The sequence below is a fragment of the Phalacrocorax carbo genome, chromosome 12 (assembly GCF_963921805.1).
Source record: "Phalacrocorax carbo chromosome 12, bPhaCar2.1, whole genome shotgun sequence".
Classification (NCBI taxonomy): domain Eukaryota; kingdom Metazoa; phylum Chordata; class Aves; order Suliformes; family Phalacrocoracidae; genus Phalacrocorax; species Phalacrocorax carbo.
Genome location: NC_087524.1, coordinates 11,654,871 through 11,675,057, shown reverse-complemented (window position 1 = coordinate 11,675,057; position 20,187 = coordinate 11,654,871). Strand labels below are relative to the sequence as shown.

Below are 20,187 nucleotides of genomic sequence, written 5' to 3'. Positions count from 1 at the left end.
CTTTTTCGATGTTTCACCATGACTGACTGAACTCTTCTCTGCTCCAAGTCACTGTCTGGCAAAACCCAAGGGAGTTTAGAAGCAAAGCCAGGGACTCCTCCCAGTACAGTATTAGCATTCTGTGTGGTTGACTCTTCTCACAGAATTAGTAATCTTTACTAACAGTGTTCCTCCCTCCAAGGAAGCACATTGCACCACACCTCCCAATTGTTTTAGAAGTACATATATACAAAGACCATAGTTGAAAAAGATATCATCAGATGTGGCGAGTCCAGAGAAATCTTGTCCTAAATATTTTCTAAGGTTATTCATGAGAAAAGGGTGGAGAAAGAAACCACAGCTACAAGATTCACAAACACAAACTCATTTACAGGTTTGCAAAGCAAATCATGCCACCATCCTGTCACGTAAGCATAGGGAAATGCAGCTGCAGACTCTCTGGATCAAGATATTTACTGTTGGATGAAATTAAATTGCCCAGCTACTATATCAGTTCTTAAAAACTGGTTGGGTTTCTCACCACTTCTAATCTCAGTCAGACGGGCACTAGATTGAAGTGAATTAAGAAATAACATGAAGCCAGAGCAGAAAGCAACCAGCTTCCAAACTTTTAACAACTTCTTGCACTGCAGGGCAATTAAGAGCACTGTTCTCATACATTGCTTAATGCCTTGAAATGGACGCAGTTGGTTACTGGCCATAAAAACAACTGCAGCTCTATCATTTCTTAAATATTTACTAATAAAAGACACCAGAGTACAAAACCCAGAACTGTATTCCTGATATTCAGACCTTTCTGTCAAAACACAAATTGACAAAAAGACCTTCTGGCAAAAACACTCCAGAAAGCTTTTACACTTTGGTTTTAAAGTAGAGATCTGCCTTTTTTTCCCCTCCCCAAACACCACCCACTCTTCCAAACAAATAAGTAATCCAATGTTGCACAGGAATTTTAATTGTTTCCATAACTTCTGTTACCTGCCAAAGAAGTACTTAGCTGCCATATACAGGACAGAGTGCCTATGATAAATGCACGTTTAAAATAAAATATGAGCATACCTGTATATGCACACATACATAGATATGTGTAACATAAAACTTACGTAATAGTTAACTTTTGTATAGCTGTAAAAACTAGAAGCCTTTAAAGAGGCAGCCTTTATTCTTTGAAGTAACAGCCACGGTTCGAGCACGCTTGACTCTCCAGCTCAGATTTACAATCATGTTACTACAGCTGAACTTCCCACATGCCACGTGAGCCAGGCTTGGCTTGGCGTCTCCTTGCACGCTATTAGCCATGACAGATGCAAGTTCACAGCGGAAATCCCTTGCATGAAAACCTAGAGCGCTACGACGCACTCCTTTGTATTTGCTGCAAGTACAGCCACAGAGATCTCTGCAGCAGTCTCTGCAAGAGTTTGGCCGATGCGGGTGCCGTGACTGACAGCCTGGCTCCTTTCAAGAGTTCTGTAACTTTTTATTTTATTTTTATTTTTATTTCTTTTTTTAAGATCTTGGTCTGTCAGCCCTTCCTCACTCTGCACAGGATTTCTTACCACAAATAACAGCCCTGGTTTCAGTGGGACCCTTGAAATACTCATCTTGTGGTAGAAATAATTGCACAACACAAGCTGGTGGAGGCATTTTCAGCATATTTGTACAGCTTCATTTATTTAGTTATTAGGACCAGGTCTTAAAACAACAAAAACTTTCTCTGGCATTTGTTTAAATAAGCAATCCATTCTACGTATTAAACTATTTATAAATGTACAATATGCAATTACCATGTATCAGGAAAATCCCTAGGATAATTGTAGGTATTTTGCCAAAAGAGCTTATAGATGTTCCCCTGAGTAAATTGCACGGCAGCATAAGCCTGCTAGTAGGGGAGGTGTAACAATTCCGTAAAACAAAAGTGCATTTAGAACAGTTTAATAAACAAGGGGAAAAATATCTGTGGGACTTACAGGGTGGAAGTTAACAAAATATTATCTTCAACAATAGATACTACACATTTTTCCACTGATTTTACAACTAAACCCAGCATGCTGCAGCTTCTGATACCATTAGTGCTCAGAATCTACTTCTGACAGCATTTTTTGATTTGTGATGGGTGGTTTGTTTTGGCATTGTTATGGGCTGGGTGAAGCCTCGGGGCAGACATGCAGCCCTGTTCATAACGTGTATTTTCCAATCCCGTGATAAATTTCCCATAACTGCTAGCCTGGAACATGACTTTCAGCAACTTGACTGTTTTACATTTGGCTAAAGCAGGCTCAATCCGTTCGATATAATAGCTCCAAGACTATAGACTGAAGACAACCATTCTCTGAATAGATTACTGTCAACGCTCAACTTCAGACTCCCATTTGCAGAAATTACTGACTGTTGCTTTCAGAAAGCTGAATCTCCCCTAACAGATTTTTTTCAAGCTGGAAATCCAAAGTCAGAACTTACTTTTGGAAGGTGCAGCTGGAATTTGAATACCAACATCAACAGCGCTGGTTGTTACAGCTTAGAGAGGTTTTGTTTTGTATGCAAATCCTAATAAGCGTACATATTTCAGTACTTCTGCATTACCATGGAGGTCTGCACTGTTTTGAAAGTGTAAAAAGCTTGCCTTTCGCAGCTGCAAGGGAAATGACATGAGAAGAAAAACACAGCCAGTGTATATCAGCAATTAATTCCATCCACAACTGCCCAGCTGTTTGCGCATGGAGGAACCCGCCTGTTTCCTCTCTGAGCTTTGGCCACTGAAAGCTGATACTGCGCTTTCAGAGACGTGGGCTGCTGGTAACGCGTTAGGAATGCGCGCGAGATCCTCTAGAGCTGAAGAAGAAGAAATGAAATCCAGACCAGCGCGCTGCGTATCTGTGCTATGAGGATAAAGTTATCTGAGGGAGAGGGTGGTGGGAGTGGGGGATGGGGAGCTGCCGGCAAAGCCAGGCTCAGTGCCCAGGACGGACACGACTGTCACTTACCGGCAGGTGGGACAGTCTCAAACCCGCGTGTCTCTTATCAGCTCTGACAAGATGTTTTTACATTGGCTGATGCCAAACGGGTAGATCTGGGGGCACTTCACAAAGCCGTTACTTTTACTTGGGATCAGCGCTGTTACGATGAAGTTGCTGGAGTCTTGGCTCCATCTATGCTAGAGTAAGACTTATTGGTAAGTAATTACTACTTACTGGTGTGTAATCATCCCAACACCTGCAGCCATGAAGCTCCAGAATCTAAGGCAGAATTAAGCCCTTTAGGGTTTCTCCTATGAATAGAATCCACTCATGCCACCCTTGGAAGGCCAGGAAAGACACAGAATATATAAAAGGAGGATGCTGTGGGTAACCTTTACAAATCCTGTCCTGCCAAGTGCCTGGAAATTTCATCCCACTCTGGAATAAACTCACCAGGCTACATGCACAGCTCACCTTTTTCTTCTAACACATTTTTAAAAAAACCAAACAAAAACAACACGTATTTTTCCTCTACTAACCCAAGCCAGCCCCCATTTAAAAATACCAGATTATTCATATGGATTCCTTTTTGCTGGGTAAAGCCACAGACAGCAAGACTCTTCTAATATATATTACTGGCATTTTTTCTTCAACTCAACACCACCAGTTAAAAAGAGCTCCTTTGATCTCTAGTAACATCAGGTCACCTTTTCATTTGTTGGACCACTCAACCAGGGGCAACCTCTCAAACTCCACAGGTATTCAGAAGAATAACACTAATAAAATCTTTGCACCTGACAATTTTCAAGACCAGTACCTAAGGTAAGAAGTAACTATCGAAGGGCTGGTGTGCCTTTTTGTAAAGGGAATAGAGTACCATCTTGCATATTTTGATGAATAAATTGGGTTTGCTAGAACTACAGGCTTGTGTACCAGTGTGTGGAAAGAAAAACATTCTGCAGAAATAAGACTGTGACATTGTGTTCATATAGTAATGAAATAAGTATGAGAACAATATTCTTTTACCAAACACGTTTGATGAAATATTTAAACATTACCTTTTTAAATATAGATCTCTAAAGTTGAGACCTATGCTTCAGGAAGACTGGTATCTGAAACACCTACACAAGCACACTGTGTTGTCAACGGGAAAATACAAAAGTAGAGGACTTTCAGTAATATACAACTTCCCAAGGAAACTAAATCCAAATCTTATGGCTGACTGGAAAGTACAATTTTGTATGAACGGCTTAAAATACCTTCTCTTTTTACTCCCTTGGAACCAATGACTCAATAATGGCTAAACAGAAGCAGCACTTTTTTTTTTTTTTTAAATCAGAAGTATAGCACACTTTAGACTGCAAGTAATCTCACTATATTGTCACAGGAATAGTTCCACTGCTGCTTGAAAGCAAGAACAGCACCCATCATTCTTCCCGTAATTTCACTTTTAACTGCTCAACATCGGGCAAATCTGTTGGGGGATGATTTCTTACATTGCTTACTGTCTGCCACAGCAAAACCTCACTTTCTTGTATATCAGAAATATACACAGAAAGTTTCCGTATGTGATCAATCCAGTTTTACACTGGGGAAGAAGGTACAGGGGGAGGGAGGTGGAAGCAAGGACACGCAGCAGCAGCTCCACTGAGCAGCCCCATGACCTCCAGACCTCCAAGGCACATCGGCCAGCTCTCCAAGACTGATAGTTCTTTTGACATGAAGTGCTGCAATACAAATTATGTCTTACTTACACATTACATAATATATTATTTATTCTAAATATTGGGTAACACAAGGCAAAACTGTATGTAAACAGCTAAACAATGTGAAGTTTTTCATTTAAAAATCCCAGACGGATTAAAAGCTTTATTAGACCTACCTCAGAAGCTAAGAAATTTCAGCAAACTAAGGGACAGTGACAGTGCTGTAGCTGCCTCTCAAGAAATTACATAGCTTAGAAATGATGCTCACTCCACCCAGTTATTAAGTCAATAGCTATTGATTTCAGAATTGTTTCTCAGGCTCAGTTTTCAGTAATATAGAAGGCTGTGAAAATATTGGTAGATGTTAGAAGTGGCAACAAAGTAAATTTCACTGCATCAGTAAAACTCAGCTGAGCACCACAACTAGAAATCACACAAATGAATCTTGCAGGTACGTGTATGCCAACTGGCTAACCAAACACCACAACACCAAACACAACTGTTCGCAGACTAGTCTCTTCCTACTTTTTCTTCTCCAAAGCAAAATTCTTTCTTGTGCAGCAAACCTAACGAGATCCATGCTTTTAAGCGATGCATGGAAGATGTGTCCTAGAAATAGATACCACAATTCTTCTGCTCTTAAGGATTTGGCATTTAAATTCAGGCACAATGCTTCAAGCTAGAGACAAATTTAAGGGACTAAGGCTAAAATTCAGATGCAGAGAGGGCTCCAAGCCTACGTACCACTTGCATCCCAAAATAGACTTACGAGTGAGTAGTAGTGAGGTTAAGTGGTGCATAGCTCTCAGATTGGTTACACAGGAAAGAATTTCACACTAAAAGAATGCAAAGGTGGTTTAGAAAATCCCTAGTTTTCACATTCAGCCTTAGCACAAGGAAGCTGCATTTACTCATGCTGAGAAAGTGCCCGCATGAATGAGCAGGCAATACGTATCGCATAGGTTGGAATAATTACTGAAACATGGAAGGTGCTTGATAGTGCCTAGAAATACTTATATTATGTAATGGTTAAGGATAAATCATGCCCATCTGAACCTGCAAGTAGAGTTCAGTGTGTGAATCACCACATTTCATACTTTATCATTAAATAATTTGTGAGTCACTTGGGACAGTTTCAGTTTTTCTTCCTCTGGAATTTGGATCAGCAGGAAAGTTGCCCAATATCCAAAAGTTCCCAGTCTGAAAGGAAAATTCCTAAGTCCTAAAGTAATAGTTTAATTTACCATTCATATTATGTGTGGACTATTGAAAGTCAGCATCCTCCTCTTCATGAATACATTAGGTTTTAGAGTGCAATTCTTTTTGCCTAACTTCAGATATTTACATAACATTTGAATTAATTGTCTAATTAAAGTCTCTCTCTAGGATGAGGTGAGTAATTTTTTAGACTTCATTATCTGTGCTGTAGACTTACAGTGATTGCAACAGACACACATAATTCAAGAGCGGACATCCCTATTGCAGACATCTGAAGTTATGCAAGATGCATCTGCTCAGGAACACTAGCAAGCTACATCCAAGATGAAGGAAACACATAAGAACAGATCACTTAGCTATTTCAAATACGAAGGGGGAAAGAAATGGCGAATGGTAGATTTAAAAACAAGATCCTGCTTACTAAATTCTTGCAATTCACACAGCACAATGGGTAGTATATTTTGGCATGTGTTTTTTCTACACATCTCTCTAACTTCAGAGGCAAAGGGATCTTTTACATTGTTCCAGTCAACAAGCCATAGTACCTACTAATTTTCTGCACTGTGGTACAACATAGTAAAAAATGAGTACCTAGGGGTACCAAGCAAATACCAAGATCTGGCAACAGTACTGTGAGCGTAGACTAAAATACTCTGTGAGAAAGTGTCACCAAGCACAAACAAGCTTTCAGAATACCAAGTTCAGGAGCTTCTAACATAGCAAATGTTAAGTGAAAATACATGTCTGATTCCTTAAAAAATATAAATAAAAAAGTCAACGCGCAGGGAATAGAGCAGGAGGAAAAGCGAGAGGAGGAAGAATGGGAGAAACTTAACAGATTTAAATTTTATTGGGTTTGTGATCAAAATACAAATTTACTTGATCAGGAAAATATATGTCCACAGAGACTATGATAAAGCAAACAAGTTTAAGAGAAAATGGTGCTTAACAAGTTCCACAGAAGATTTTTAAACCAGCAATAATGCTTTCCCTCCCGCTCCCAGTAAATGCTTGAAGCTAATGTATGTCTCAGACTGTCTTCTGTATTCTAATGTTGCTGTCAAGAATGACAAGTGAGCCAAAAAGTTAGCAAACGCATTACACAGCTCACACTTCTGGACATCAGCGTGGTACTAAAGTCTTTACATTTCAGTATTAGCATGACATGTAAATAAGCAAAGTACTCCTTTATACTAGAAATCCTTTAACAGTCCATGTTGAAAGTTGAGAGTTAAAGCAACAAACCCCTCTCATCCATCAGCCCCCTACAAGCACCTTGCTATACTCACTGCGATAGAGTTTATTGCAGTGAAATGTATTACACTGAAATGCATTTGGTAAAAGGGAATTTAAGCTCGCCTCCTCACACAGCAGCTAGGTGACCTGGGGTTGAATTGGCATGATTCATGGCAAACATGCAACACTAAGTTGCAGTGAAGATTAAAGGATTTCTGAATAGTTTCCTAAACCATGGAAGCTTATCAGCACCCACCTACAAGCATATGCTTTCTTCCATATGATACAACATGTGCAAAACAACAACAGTGCAAACTTGGTGCTTTTTGCTTTAAAGAAAACAGCATAAATTTATCTACAGTGTATCTCCCCCAAAGCCTGAAGGACAGATTTGGTCAAAGAAAATGTTTCTGTGGGAGTAACCTGACTTCTTTAGTAATCTTTCCTCTTTTTAAGATTCCTTATTGGTATATAGCTGACAGATGCAGAAGGCCTTTCAACTGGTCTAGTAAATCTGTTTCACTTTAAAGCTATTTCACCATCATTAAGGTATTGAATTTTTTTTTTTCCCCCACAAATCTATAGTGAGGTTCCCCCCCAGTTACTTATCTTTTCAAACATCCACAGGTCATCAGCAACTTTATACACAATCAGTAAAATGCAAGTTCTTCCTGCTTAGGATAAGTAGATGAAAAAAATCCTCACAGCACACAGGCTTATTGCTCTGTGCAACTGTTTACTCCTTCAGGGGAGACATCAAAACAAGTGCATCAAACAGCTCTTTCTTTTAATCAGGTATTTTTCTCTTTTGCAGAAAAACAGAAGTTTGAAAAACGCCTGTTCCTCTTGCAGTTCATGAATTCATACACTTATGATGAACTAGTAGGGAATAAAAAAAGACGCTTAATTCCAATGCAAACTTTTTACACTGAAAAAACTTAACATTTATTCGGTCTATATGCAAAGTTAGACACCTTAAGGAGGCTGTACCATGGAATAACACGCATGAATCTACTATTAGTCCAAAGAATCTTTTTTCCTGAACTCTTGTATCCAATGCTAGGGTGACACCAGGCCTTATTCATTTTGTATCCTCTTACCAAGAAGTGTGTGTTACCAGCAACGTAAAAAAAGGCCCCACACATTCCATCTGACACATGCCAATCACATATGAGGAGAGGAGAAAATTCAGACTTGGCCGACTTCATAGGAGCCTACTTACTGACCATGCCACATTCACGACAAACTGAGCTTCACCTGCATCTCATGGTCAGAACTTGACCAAAACTGAACAAATGTTCGTATCTAAATTAAAGTACATTGGCAGTCACAGATTTTTGACTACACCCAGGTCATTTAGGGCGCTTAATGCAATACAGTTAATTTCAGTCCATGATTTCTTATCATCTAATTATTTATTGACATCTATCTAATGTAACAAAAAGTTACACTGCAGTATAGTATACTGTTTCTGGTTATTAAGCATATTTTTCACAAAGTTATATGATAACAGAACAAATTATTGAGGTTTTTTTGCATTTGACATCACTGGCAGTTTCAGTTCTGCAAGCTGAAGGGAATGAAAAGGAGACCTGATTAACTGCATGCCCACCATAGGGCTAAAGACCATCTATTTGAAATGTACACGTGCACTTTTCTCAAATCCTGAGAAAAGTTATACATGCCCATACATTTACCAATTCTGTGATCTTTGTACCTAATGAAACATACCAACTTGCCTGTACAGACCTGCTGGTCCATGGTACCCTAACTATTTCTGGAATGCTTTTAGTATATTGCAGATTGCATCTGCCTATTGTCCTGCCTCTGATCCTGTGGCAGTGCTAAGTAACAGATCACAGTTGCCAGATCAGTGTTGTCACATGCAGTTACCAGTTACCTTAAGATCTCTTGGGCAAACATTATCTACTTCCAGCAAGTTGCTACTTTTTTTTCCCTTGAGGTTCTACAAACCTTTTCTACCAACATTTCAATTTGAGACCAATTCCCAAAACATCACCTATGGAGCAAAGTTCCTGCATTACAATCTCTCAGGCAAGTCAACTTTGATACAAATAACTTAGCTTTCATACTGCACCTTCTCTTCACCTAGCACTTCTTTTACAATTCAGTCATTTATCAGCTCTCCTCCAGTCTGTCTGGCAGGATGTCCATTTCTCAGGTACTTGAAACGATTCAATTTAAATGAGTTATTGCAGACTTTTATAGTCTTTAGCAAATTGTTTCTCAGAATATCTTTTGGACAGACATTAGACTTTAAAATTTAATTTGCGACAGGTTTTTTTTTCTTTTTATTTTCTTTGGAGAAAACTTCAACTTTTGAAAGATGTCTCCTTGTTTCTAACAGATTCCTTTCTAAGAGACTTGTCTTAGAAAACCCCATTGGAAGTCTGTGATAGATGGTATATCTTCTATTCAACTTCTAATTCACAGACTTTAAAGAACTGCTTTACTACCTGCAATCTTCAACTTCCTTATAACAAGCATTCTCACTTTTATGACTAGCAAAGGCAGAAGGCTGGCACGAGAACTGCCGTGTTCTGTGCCCCGGCTCAGATGTTACCAGAAAACTTTCAGTTCAACCATACAAACATAGTCATAGTCCCAACTTCTGCTCACTGGAAGCCGGGTCAGAACAGCTTTGCTAACCCAGACCCCACATGACAACATACTGAAAGCAACACCGATACTTTGTGAAGTCACCGCCTTCTACAGGCTTGAGACTGGTAGCAACAGGCTTCCTCCTTTGAAAACACTCATGAGGTTACCTCCTTCTGTACCTTCACAGTAGCAGGTTACTGCTACAAACATCAAGGCAATTTGTTCAATGTATTATAAGCAGGTTGGAACTCCTGTGAATTACAATATATTTCATAATACCATTGTAATATTGTAAGATTTGGGGGCTAGACTGCTTTAGCTTATTAGAAGAATTAACTCGATCTTAAGTTACAGCCTACGTCAAGTATAAATGGTCTAATGCCATCCCTGCATTTAAAGACGGTTAGCTGAGAATAAACAGATTTGATTCAGCCTTGATCAGCCACTGATTTGTGTCGTTGCCATAATGGTAATCCTGAAACATGGTTAACCTGAACTTAAGAGAACTAATTACAGTTTACTCTAATCATCTGTATAGACAAACTTCAAACTGAACTGCCTGATGTGAAACCCTGCTTATCTCTCTAACTTGCGGCGTAGACACCAGGCAATAGCAGCAACCGTTCACCACTGAAAACAGCTCCCAAGCTCAGACAGAGCATACAGAAATCAGAGTTGCACTTATGCTACATGACAGATTTTTTTTACCCCCACCCTCCTTCAACCAAGACTCTCCTCAGCCAAAAGAGGACACAACACAAATCACGTTTCCTAGCGCTCCATGCTGATAACCAGCAGAGACTGTATGTTCGAAAGTCTCAGTTAACAGCATAAGCCTTTTAGAAGGAACAGAATTAAGAGAGCGTCAGCTGCAAATAACTCGACGGACATTGTTTTAACCTGACATGCCAAGGTACACAACTAAGCCAAATCTTAAAACTAGTTCCACATTTAACAGATTCCTTCCTATGAAGAGTCCCTAGTCATTAGCAGAGAAAACCCTCATGTTATTACAACTGAACTGTTACAAAGTAAATCCAGCTTCAGCAGAGGGAAAACAAAAAGCTGTATGTTTATTAAACTGACTTTCTAAATATCAACATTTGCTAAGGAGGTCATCATTACTGAATATAATTCAGTAAGCGAAGGGGGAAAAAAATCCTAAAAACACAGGCTGTTTTTGAAGTTACCAGTATTGGGTGAAAGACAGTTTTAAGGCTTATAACTACTTTGGAAAAAGTTCAATTTGTAAACACTTATTCTTCATTCACTCCACTCAGCTTATGAATAAAACCAAACCAGAATAGGTTGGAGAAAAACCCAATCTCCACTGTAAAGTCACAGCAATGAGCAGATACACATCTAGCTACATTTTTTCATGCTCTCAAACAGTCAGCACGTTTAAGCCAACAAATGCGGACATTCCTAAGCTGAGGAGCAATTTAAAACATAAAGTACAATGTGGTAGAGATAGGGTGACACATTTAAACCCATTTTGTTAATAGTTATAATGCTAGCAAAATACAATGATTTTACCTTTTAGAAACAGTATTTAATTGTAAGCTAGATCTGTTCTCTTAATGAAAACTTACTGATTTAAAAATATGCCATTCTGCTATTTTGAATCAGCATTTTGAGCTTTAATTCCAGCATCACATAGAAAGAACTGAAAATCTGATCTCCATGTCAGAAGCTACTGAATAGTTATATCAACTCTTTTTCCAGAGTTGTTCTTCATTAATTTATAGTTAACAGGATTTGATAACACAATCTGTACTACTAACTTGTAACAGCCTGCTCATGTCAACTGAAAAAGGACAAGTTTTTTGTTTGGTGAGCTCCAGTGTTTCTCTCCCATGCTCGGCAGCACCCACTCCCTACAATTCCTTCTGGAGACGCCCACCATGCTCCTCCAACCCCTGCTGCAATCAGAGGCTTTACATGAATGCTGTCCTCTTCCTCCTCCTGCCTTGCATAAAACTGCTTTATCACACAGTCTGAGGAATTTGACAGGGAATGAGATACAGAAGCTTATCTGCTGCCAGCAAGCTGTTTCTATGATACAGGCATCGGAAAGGAAACGGCAAAGAGCAATTCAGCACTTTTCAAGATGTTCCAGGCACTTGTGGAAAGAAAAAAGAAAAGGGGGCAGCACCAACAATTCAGGATTTTAGTATGATGAAAATAATGCCTTCAAAAGATATGCTGGCTGGGAAAGCCTGAATGTCTTTTTCCTAAATCCACAACAGAAGTAATATCTACCGAAATTCTGCACAAACCCAAGGATGAGCAGCATGCCTGAGGAAGCAGGGTCTTCTCTTGAAGTGTCCTATTCCCATTTTAAAAGGCTGTATGAATTTGGGTAAGTCTTCCTTGCCACTATGAATCACTTAAGTAGCAGCAATTCTGAAGTATCCTAGGGTGACGTTTTCTCTGTCTTACTTTAAAAACTCCCCCATCCTCCACTACTAGGCTCTCCTCCTCCAGTTTTCCATCGCAGCGAGAGAAGCAGTGCAAGTGTTCAAGCTTAGTCTAATCATGCCAGGGAAGCTTTGGGTTTGGATTTTTTGAGACAAGACAATCATCAGCTTGGTGCTGAGGATACAGAGAACCAGGTTCTATTTTGCAATGGCAATCTATTTTGAAAATTATGGTGTTTTTAAAATAATAATTAAAACCAAAATACAATCAAGCACCACACAAACCTTTCACACGTGTAATAAAGCAACTGGAGCCACACACAAAGCAAGTGCTTTTCAGCAGAAAGGCAACAACTGTATAAATGTTGGCAGGATCTCCTTTTGTCCTTTTTTTGTTTTATATTCTCTTCGATTACTTTAGCTTGCACAATATATATCCCACATTGTATTTCATTTGTTTATGAGTATCTGGGCAGAGCTCCAGTGCTTTAACGCAACGGGTCACAGCAAACAGCTCAGTTCAGCATGAGCACTGTGACCAGCAGGGAAAGCTGGAGAGGTGGAGGAGATACAGCACCGTTGTCGTGTCCAGTACAGGACAGGTTTGAACCCAGCCAAGCAAACTGGGACTGAGTTCCAGAAAGTTTCTTCACCTCAACATTAAGAAGTCCAACAAATTAAGGACTCCAGAAAAATACAGCTGTCTTTACAATGAATGCAGTTTTCTTTTTCCAACCAGAACAAGAAAAAACACAGAGTGCAGATACACTATGACAAGTATGACCATCTGCAGCTACAATTTCTTAATGAGCAGATTAAGTCGAAGACTCAGGTTTTTCTGTATCTAAACTTTCCATGCTAGGAACAAAAAGAGCTTCAAACTGATTTGCTGTAGAGAACAAGGTATCAGATTACATGAGTCTATGAAATATGTGTGAGCCCAACCGCCTATTTAATTTTGTTTTTGTTAACATACTGCAAGACCAACTTCTTTTTACGATTATTTACCGGAAACAGGCATTTAAGACACAAATACACTTGTATCACATATTCTGCTTTGTCATTCATGCAGACAGGATTATCTAGAGACACTGACATTTGAAGAGCCCCACCTGCGGCCCCAATTAAAAGACTGACCAAAATAAGGAAGTTCCTCCTGACCATGAGGCTCAGAGGGGACAATAAAGGCACATTTAACAGGAGGATCCCAGGCCTTTAGGATGCCAATGTATGGTTCTGTCAGGGCTGGTAACTGACGGAAGACAGAGAATATAAGCTTTCCATGTTTGCATGGAATGCCACATATCCAAGAATAAACACTTATTAAACAGTTTCCCTTGATCAAGCCTAGGAAGGGGTGCACCTAAAGAGATTTCAAGCTAGTGTTTATGCCAGTTCCTCCTTGCTGGACTGCAAGGGTGAGGGCTGGTAGGAAAATGGAGATGTACACTTGATGATGGTAAAATAGACAGATGTGTTAAAAGATGCATTTGGGGTGGGGGTGGGGTGTGTGTGGGAAGCATCAAGAGCATGCTTAAAATAGTCCCACAAAACACATCTAGCCTCTTTCTAAGCTTAGATAGCCCAGGGGTTCAAAAGCACCAAAACTACAGCAGCCTGGTTAGAAACATGACCTTCACCAGCATGGCTACAGTCACCCTGCAAAGCAGATACGCCCCCATACCATGTGTATGTGTGCGCACACGGAGTGGGGAACGGGACACTAAGGACCGACGTTTTAAGTAGGGTAGAGACAAAAAATTTTGGTCAACTCTATATTAGTAATATGCAAAAAACCCTTTGGTAACTGTCCTACTCTGCCCTACCTTGACCTCCTCATCAGTACTATGTGTAAGGGGATTTTAAAAGTCTAATTTCTAGCAAAATGAATAATGCTAACTGGGGCATAGAAATGTGCTTTCATATCAGAGAAAGGCACTACCCACTGCTCTCAAAAAGCATTAAAAAAATTAAATTTACAAACTTGCTGAACCTTAGAGTTTTGTGAGATGCATTCAGAAAACGGCCCAACAGGTCCCTTGAATGTTTTAACAATTCAACGTCTGAGTGCTCCTCATACAAACCATGTGGGACAACAGAAGCTGAAGGGAGCACAGTTTGCCCAACAGCTAAGAGCCAACATTGAATTTTATTTAACCAGGTTAAATGGTTGAGGGTGATGCTACCACCGCCTCTGTATTTCATGGAAAGCTTGGTGGTTTTATTATTATTTTTCCAGAAAAATCAATTCAAGCAATAAATTTGAACACAGATTTAGATTAACCTTCTATCTTACTGTAGTTTTGTACCATTTGCTTTTAGACTGTTCCTTAGAGCAGGAAATAAACAGGCGGTTGTTTTACCGTGTTCTCCCATCATTATAATGCGATGCACCAGATTGGAGTTACTGAATAAGCTCATAAACCCCCAGGTTACATTCTTCTTCATCTGCAGCCTTGCCTTTCAAGTAGGCTCTACTCTTATTAAAAGGATCAGAAACTGTCCTCAGGCATACCCTGTCTTTGAAGATGAAGCCCCAGCTACATTTTATGGAAAAGACCTCTCAGTTTATACCTTCACCAAACTGCGTAGCAGGTTTAAACAATTACACAAGACAGTGGATTTCAATTCAGGCTCCTCTTACTCAGTCTCAAGTTTTAAAAATAATATTTTCCTTTCTGCTAGGGCACTCCTGAAATAAATGTTCCAAACTGTGATGATCCAAAGGCATTAAAGAAAAAAGTTATACCTTAAACAGTGTGACACAGGTTATGAACAAAGAAACCCTTCCCATATGGAAAAGTTTTAAAAATTTTATATTTCTTTTCAATATGTGTTAATCAGAAAAGGAGTAGTGAATTCAAACTGCTTCAGACAGAAGATAATCAAAACTCTTGGGATATATTACACAGAAGAGCAATTGCAAAGAAGGAAGAACAATCCTATAGTTTTTTAAAACTTGAGGATTAACAGTGTTTTCTCAAATGGCTGGGAAAGTCTGCAGTTTGGAGCCAGCCACATGTTACTTATCAATGCTTCAAATACAGGGTGAGTAAGAAAGGCCATGTCTGGTTCCTTTTGCAATAGGGAAAAATCTCTTTTGAAGTCCTTCTGAGGGACTGATGGGGGAGAAAGTGTCAGGAAAAGGATTTGACAGGTTTTACACAGTGAGGGGCAAAAAGATGTCTGGAGTAAAATCTCTTGTCTAAATTGGGCAGAGAGATAGAAACTTCTCCTTCAGCACTAGAGACGCCAGATAAAAAGTCTGGAGCTTTTTTCCAGCCACACATGAATTCCTTTTTACGCTTTTTGCCAGCTTCTCATCTTACCAGGAGCCTGCAGGAGAGGCCAGTCCAGCACCGAAGGGAACGTAGCCATGCTGGGGCTCTGTGTACAGCAGACAGCCTCCCAAGTTTCCAGAAAAACAACTTGCATTTTAAACCCCCCAAGCATCACAGAAGACCTCAATTTAAAGATTAAAGTTATCACCTGAATGACATTAAAGCAAAGTCAAAAGTCTAAGAAATTGCTCTGTTTCTTGAACTGAAACGCATTATTGATTAACGCCTCGCTGCCAGTATCACTGCTTCACTCCAGGACAGGATTTCTCTCCTGTATTTTCACTTCTGTGCAGATAACTAACCTGATAAGTTCTGCATCACCTGCAATGTAAGCATAACTATCCACCAGCAGGTCAAGAATGGGACATTTCATTTTTACCAGCGCTGTAAGTTGCTCTGCCCTTTTAAATTTCCACACTTTTGAATACACCAATCAAAAACAAAACATCCACTATTTTTTTCCCTCAGTCACAAAGATAAAACAAATGCTTGACATAACCAGTCTCTAAAAGCTGTATTAAAAGGAGAAATTTGAGAGATTACTTCTATATAAACTGTATTCTTATCTATAGCAAGCTGCTTTTGCATGTGTTGCATGAGCAACCAGCACAGATAAAAATATGCAAACTTGGCATTGACTTCTCAACAGGGCAGAAAACTCCAGAGCTCACTGCATCAATCACAAGTAACAATTTCATGCACTCTTAATAGAAGGCAGCTCAGCACTATTCAGTCTGAAGTGCACAGAAGCATGCAGTAAGCTTTTATTAATAAAAGCCACTGTCTTTACATTTTGATAAAGTGATAATATTCCAACTCCTTGCTTCTGCCTCATAGCGTTGCAATTGCAAGGTATCGGTAGTATTTTACAGGTAATATTTCACAGCAAATAAAGGAGAAAACTTTCTCCAACTAAAAAAAAAATCCACAGAAAGAATCCTACCCAGGTGTTAGCAACAGGATTATATTAATATAGTCTTTTTTATTACATAACAGACATGAAAACGTAAGTTGTAACACTGTCTTATTTTAATCAAGGACTGGGGTGTTATAGAAAACACTGGTAGGAAAAAAGTACTTCAGATACGAGATTAGGAACTAAAATCCCTAAAAGATTGCACTGCAAGAATGGGTGCTGCCTTTTATTATGAAAATGAAGACCACAACACAATATGTGCTAGATTTACCACAGTAACACTTGTAAGACACAGTAGTCAGAAGTGTCTGAAAAGGAGATGAAAAGCCCAGTTCCTTGCTTGTAGAATATAGGCTACAGCTCAAGTTTTCCTGTGTTCATACTCCTCCTTTCGCATCTTTAGGAACTGTACATGTAATGGTTAAATAACGTGCTGAAGTCTGCTAATTACCACGATGAATATCAAAACTGCAAGCAACACATTCACTCATCTTTGGTGATACTTACCGTCAGCTGGTCAGTGTACCCAGCCATACAGACAGGTAACACCCACCGCACCGTGGCTGGGACTTGCGGGACACCTCGATATCCTTACACATACAAAGTTCCATTACAGATTTAGAGCAAATATTACGTCGTATTGCTTAGGCTTTTGCACACACACCAAAGCTAAGGTACAATTTCATCCCACAAAAGTATTTGGCACAACATTAATGAGATTAAAGTTATTGTGGTTTTTTTGTCTGTGTTTTTTAATAAAACCGTTTTAAAGTGGCAGCTTGCTGATTCAGTTTCCCCCATCCCCTTTAAAATCATTACACCAAATCACGAGCAAAAATACAGCCAAGAATTCAGAGAGTAAAATGTTTTAGCTACCTCGATTTTTTCCACAGCTTTCCTTGCTCCAGTAAAGTAGTTGACCTGTAAAACAGAAGAAAGATTACTGACTCCTGGTAGGCTTTTCAATATTATTGGAATATACTGTACACTTAAAACTTAAGAAAGCATTAACACAACATTTAGTTTTGTGAAATCCCTTACAGAATGTTTAATTGAATTACATTTTTCTTGGTTATCACAAAATGCATTTTTCGTATTAAAAAAAAAAAAATTCAAAGGGAACTCTCGTTTACAAGCACCTAGTTGGGAATCTTGCCACTCTGCCTCATGCATACCGGGTTACAAGTCAGAAAGTAAAATCCAGCCTCCCTGCGGCATTTTTAAACTAGAGCATAACAGCCACAATCCACAATTCCTCTTCCAGCCCAACAGAAGTTGAAGTCTAGAGCAGCCGCTACGCTGCCGAGCGGGCAGGCTCCGGTCTGGTGGGGAGCCGGGGGAAGGAACACAATACCGCTCTTTGAAGGCTGAGAACTGCTGGTGCGCAAAGTTCATAAGGAAACAACTGCCTTGCTCTGACCCTTTCCCACCACTGAGCAGCTACAGGTTTTCGCCTTGCCTTCATCTTCTAACATGAAAGTAAAATGAGTAAGTTAAATAGCAATTGTTTGCTTCTACCATCTTTTTTCTTCTCAGTCTTTGAGTGCAAGTTATCTTCAACTAAACCTGACAAATCTATTTCTATCATCTTCCCTTTCCCCTAAACCACTCCTCCAAGGAAAAGCAGTTATTTCCTGGGGGACGAGGGCTAGACTCCTTGATTTCATACATGCATACAAAACATATGCCACATTTTCTTTTTTGAGATCTATACATTGCAAATTAGACATTTTATGCATTGTGAAAACACTGAGCTCAGCCTACCATCAGGCACATGCAGTACTTCGCACCAACCTGTTAACCTGTTTTTATTCATCAGGTTGTAACAGCCTCTTTCAACCATCACCAGCTTTTCCCTGTTACTCTTCCATGACTTCAAAACAGTACCCTCAAGCATTACTGTTTAGGTCTTCTCAGTATACTGTACTACAAATACTTCACCAGTTTCAACATTTCAGCAGGCTGGGTATCCACGCCCCATCACCACTAAAGGCTGGATTATTCAATGTTCTCTAGAAATTTCAGCTGTAAAGAATTGAATTCTGAAAAAAAATGTGCACAAAAAGAAGGCAAGTGGACTTATACAAATCTAATGTAACACATTGTCACAAGATACTCTGAATAACAAAAATTCCAAGAGAACCCTGGTTAAAATAGACAATAACATCTTATGTGTTGAAATTGTCCATTTTCCCTGAATTAGTTTGCTACAGAAAGTCAGTTCCTTGCTCACTTGAAAAATAAATGTTGCTAGAAATATGGCATTGTTCATTCCTAAATACAAACTTGCTGAAAATAATGTACTTATACTCAGTATTAACACAGGTAAACAGCCACAAAACTATTTAATCTACTTTTAGACCTGACAGGAATACAGATTTAGGGAACAGAATTGGCTCTAGCCAGGTACTCTGCATGGGGCTTAGGCATATTTGCTTATTTTGCTGTCCCGCCAACTGCTCCCTGGCACAGCACACAAAGCGATGGCAGTGATTGGGGAAAGAGGAGGAAGCGTATTGGCATCAAAATGTCGTGTTAGAGCAGGAGCCCTCCACAGCATCAGGAATTTAAACACTTTAACGTGACTGTTTATTCTTGGCATGAGTACAGTTTATTTTTCATCTACTTAACACTGCTAGAGATAAGGGAATGCTATTTCTATGCAAGTTCCTGATACGTTATTTTAAGCATAGCTGTCACCCGCAAGAAGAGATCCCGTCTTGCAGGCTAGCAGCTACTGTTTCTAGAGGGCATTGGTAGATCACTCAGACATGAAAATTTAATATTCTCCCCAATTTTGGCAGCTCTGGGTCCAATAGCACTAGTTGGCAGAACATAGAGGGGCCCGTTTATGATGGGGTTTAACAGTACTTTAGCCCCCTCTGGAGCTGCACAGTACCCCGTCACTCCCACGGGGGCCAGCATAGCCCCAGGTAAGCACTGGCCATCTTGCTCGGCTGTGTCCCCACCTCTGGGCGCTGGACAAGTTGGAGACCTTGCAGCTCTCAGCAAAAGGAGGCAGCAGGGGAGACACCTGAAGCCAGGAACCATGATGCTCCAAATATCATCTGCTTTTGAGCAGATTTTTCTCTGGCCTTTGTCACAAGCTCTTTGCTACAATCCCTTTCTTCTTCACGTCCCTTCTCCCTAGTATCATTCAATGCGCTTTCACAAGCTCTTCCTCCCTCCCCAGTTTAAAATTCTCATTATTATCAAAAACCAAAGTAAAACAATAAAAACCCCTCGACAATTGTGAAACTACCATGACATTTGGTGCCATGACCTAATTCACTCTGCTTAATCCATTGGGGTCTTTTCATCCCACTCTACCAAGCCCTTGAGCGTGGGCAAGAAACACTGATGTAGGCACTGGCCAGCAGTTGTCTTCACTGCACTTAGCACTGTTTAGGCCATATTCTCAGCTCTTATTCATTAATTAAATGCCTCTGTGGCCAAAATAAAATTATGCATTCAGTAACAATGGACGCAGATCCTATCAAGAATGGGAAAATGAAAATCTGAAATGGAATAACAGTCACACAATAAAAGAACCAACTCCAAGCCAGCTCTCAGATCAGGGGAAATAATAACTGAGACATTCTTGGATGAATATGTTAGGATGAGAGATGGATTTTAACTCAAAATATGACAGCAGTAAGACAAATACTGAATAGGAGAAGCTTCAAAAAATTTTGGAATACATCTGAATCAATGTGTATGTCAGAAATCAGACATATTACACAAATCCTAACAGGATATTGAAAATACAAGTAC

The 20,187-nt window shown here is 39.6% G+C and overlaps 1 protein-coding gene across 2 annotated transcripts in view; it reads right to left on the bottom strand.

Moving 5' to 3' along the window:
- ADD3 (adducin 3) overlaps positions 1-20,187 on the bottom strand; it is a 103,431-nt gene that overhangs the window by 50,180 nt on the left and 33,064 nt on the right. For both annotated transcript variants that reach the window (XM_064464117.1, XM_064464118.1), the window contains exon 2: positions 17,290-17,334. The gene's annotated coding sequence lies outside the window, so the exon portion shown is untranslated. The remainder of the gene's footprint in view (positions 1-17,289; positions 17,335-20,187) is intronic.